Below are 3,462 nucleotides of genomic sequence, written 5' to 3' on the forward strand. Positions count from 1 at the left end.
AAGAAGCCAGTCCTTGCACCTGTTTTCCTGTACTGTGCAAGTTCTTGGGCTTAGCTAGGAAGGAGAATGTATATGCAACTCTATACTCATGGGAATATGTTGTCATCCAGTTCACCACAGTTATATTTGTCATCCTATACTCAAGGAAATACACAATACATCAATGAATAAGACATAAAACAAAGAGAATGACTACACCAAACGCAAGATGCCGCCCACCCATGTTTGGAAATATAGATCCTCTATTTAATTATGAATTTATGACTATATTGGCCCCCACCAGAGCTCCATCTCAGGTCCCAGGAATGGCCTAGTTCCTTAGTGGCTCAAAGCCTGGTGTGCTCACCATGACACATTCACCAATTGGGCCTGCTAGGTTTGAGTTCAAATTCCTGCACTACCAAAAGATTTATTCTGATGTGAGAAGCCTATGGTGGCACAGGTTTTCCTGTCCTGTGAATGTCCTGGGTCTCATTGAGGATGGAGAATGCTATATAGGCTACTCTTAGCCATGGGAATAGGTTGTCATCCATGTCAGCACAGTTATATCTGTCACCCCATACACAATAAAATACACAATACATCCATGAAAAAGACACAAAATAGAAGGAATAACTGCACTGAATGCAAGATGCATACCACACCTGTAAGTAAAGAAAAATCTTATGTTTTAAAAAGGTGGGCTTGTTATTTTGTCCAGTGCTGGGGCTTCAAATCAGGCCCTGCCCCAGGCCTGACATTCTACTCTTCAAGGATGGCGAGCTTCCCCTTCTCCCACAGTGCAACAGAATTACCCAGACCTCAGCTAAAAATCCCAGCACTGACAAAAGATTCATATTGATGTCAGAAACTAAAAATCCCAGCACTGACAAAAGATTCATACTGATGTCAGAAGCCAGTCGTTGTGCCTTTTATCCTCTCCTGTGAAAGTCCTGGGTCACAAATATGATGGAGAATGCATGGACAACACTGTAACCTTGGTAATGGGTTCTCATCCATGTCAGCACTGTCATAGCAGTCACCATACTTATTAAAATACACAATACCTCCATGAATTAGAGACAAAATAAGGAGAATAATTGCACTGAACCCAAGATGCTAACCAAACATATATGTCAATATAGATCCTTTGTTTAAATTATGAATTTCTGACTATAGTGGTCCACCCTTGGGATCAATGTCATATTCTGGGATTGGCCACACTCCTTAGTTGCTCACAGGTTCATATGATCACCTTGACTGATTGGCCAATTTGTTTTGCTCTGCCATGAGTTCAGATACCAGCACTATCAACAAGCGGATCGTGGAGTAAGAAGGAGAGTGTGAAACTTTTATTCCTTTTCTCTGAGAATCCTGGGGGTAAGGCATGAGAGAGAACATTTCTACAAATCTAGATGTTCTGTGATAGGTTGTCATGAATGTAATAAACACATTGAGTACATAAATGAATAAAACAGAAGATACAAGGAACAACCCCACCAAACATGTATGGACTGAACATCTATAGGTAAGTATAAATCCTATTTTTACAATATATAGAAATATTATGGTTTCCAGGTCTGGGTCTTGAATTCAGGACTAGGGAACAGACCTGACTTTTTTATTTTCATGAAAGGTGATCTTCCCCTTTATGCACGTTGCTGCAGATTTACCCAGAGCCTGAGTTACAATCCAAAGCCTGTAAGAATAAACTATGTGAATTGCAATCCAGGGAGTTAATTTTTTTCTCAGCATGGGTCTTGAACTCAGGTCGTGACAACACTGCCTCAGCTTTGATCACACTAAGATGGGGTGCAGCCACTGGACACACAGGTGCTTCTGGGATTCTACACCCCCACGTGTTGCAGGGAAAACAATGCACAGAAAAAATGTGGCCTTTTATGTTTTCTTCCTTTGCACAGTGACCCTTCTGGGTCTGAACGACACTGTTACAAAGGGGACTTCACCTTGCATTTCTGAAGGCTGGCAGACAATCAAGGAAGCCATAGGCTCACGTGGCAACATAGGCCCTCATTTCAAATCCCCATACTGACACCAACCAATGGCAGGAAGTACTAATAAACTGGTTCTCATCCAAAGGCATAACACTGGAATTTTGTCAATGTCACAGTTGAATGAGTTGATCGTGAATGATGATCCTATAAAATTAAACAGCATCATTTCAGAAGGCTGATTGATTTTATTTAATATTTATGAAGCATTAAAAGAATATTATTACTTACAGGAACACAATAATTTCAGGACACTGAGTGCTTTCATTAATATTTAACGATGAAAACAATAACATTAATTACATGGACGCATAATAAATACCCAGGAATTGGTAGGAATATAGTCTATATAACTGAATAATGTATAAACATCTCTGGCACTCTATAAACACACACACACACACACACACACACACACACACACACACATATATTAGCATACTGCCATCTACATGTCAATCTGTTCTTCTTTGGTTAACCCCTGGGTTTCTCAGGTCCTGGGAACAACCTGCACCTCAATTTCCCCCAGGATGGCATGTTTGCACTCACCCATTCATGAATTTGGCCTTGTAGGCCATGAGTTCAGATGTCAGTACTCCCAAACAATGAATCGTGGAGTAAGAAGATGATGGTGACACATGGTTTCCTTTACTGTGAATCTTCTGTGTGTCAGGTATGAAGTGGAATACATCTGTAGACCTATATCCTATGTAGTCAATGTTTTATGTGCTATAATAGTCAATACAATAAATGGTCAATACATGAATAAAACAAAAAATAAAATAAGTACTCTGAATGCAATAAGGAGTCAACATATGTATAAAAATATAAAACATATATGTAAATTGTACATGAATAGGGTGTTTTCTAGTGCTGGTGATCGTTTTCAAGCCTAAGGAACAGACTTGAATTTCTTGACTTTAAGGAAGCAAGCTTCCTCTTCCCACACAGTGCAACAGAGTTTTCCAGACTATGAGTTCCAATCCCAGTCCTGGTAGAAAAAACTCACCTTTATAGTATTTGAGGCCCAATTCTTAGGTATTTCATTATGCCTCCATTTGATGAATGTGATTGCTTAAATGCTTAATAAAATATTAAATAAAATCAATCAGTGTCGTGTAATATAATTGTGTATAATTTTATCCTAGAATCATTCAAGAACTGTTCGTTCAATCATGACTTACATCACATTACATTGGTAATCATATGGATAGGAACAAGTTTCTTAGGATCTCCTACCATTTGAAGGTGGCACGACCAGGATTTGAATTGTGGGCTCCAGCTCCCACCACTTCAACCCAAGGATCGGGAACTCACCAGTCTGTCCAAGAACATCAACAAGGCCAATGATTAGGCAGGCACCAGTGGCTCTCAGCAGTCCTTCTTGATACTTACAAGGCTGTGAATAGAGGATCATGGTCAAAGTCACCCTAAGCAGGAAAATTCTTGAGACCCCTTCCAACTTCAGTGC

The sequence above is a fragment of the Dipodomys merriami genome, unplaced genomic scaffold (assembly GCF_024711535.1).
Source record: "Dipodomys merriami isolate MVZ:Mamm:240054 unplaced genomic scaffold, mDipMer1.0.p SCAF_876, whole genome shotgun sequence".
In the NCBI taxonomy this organism is placed as follows: domain Eukaryota; kingdom Metazoa; phylum Chordata; class Mammalia; order Rodentia; family Heteromyidae; genus Dipodomys; species Dipodomys merriami.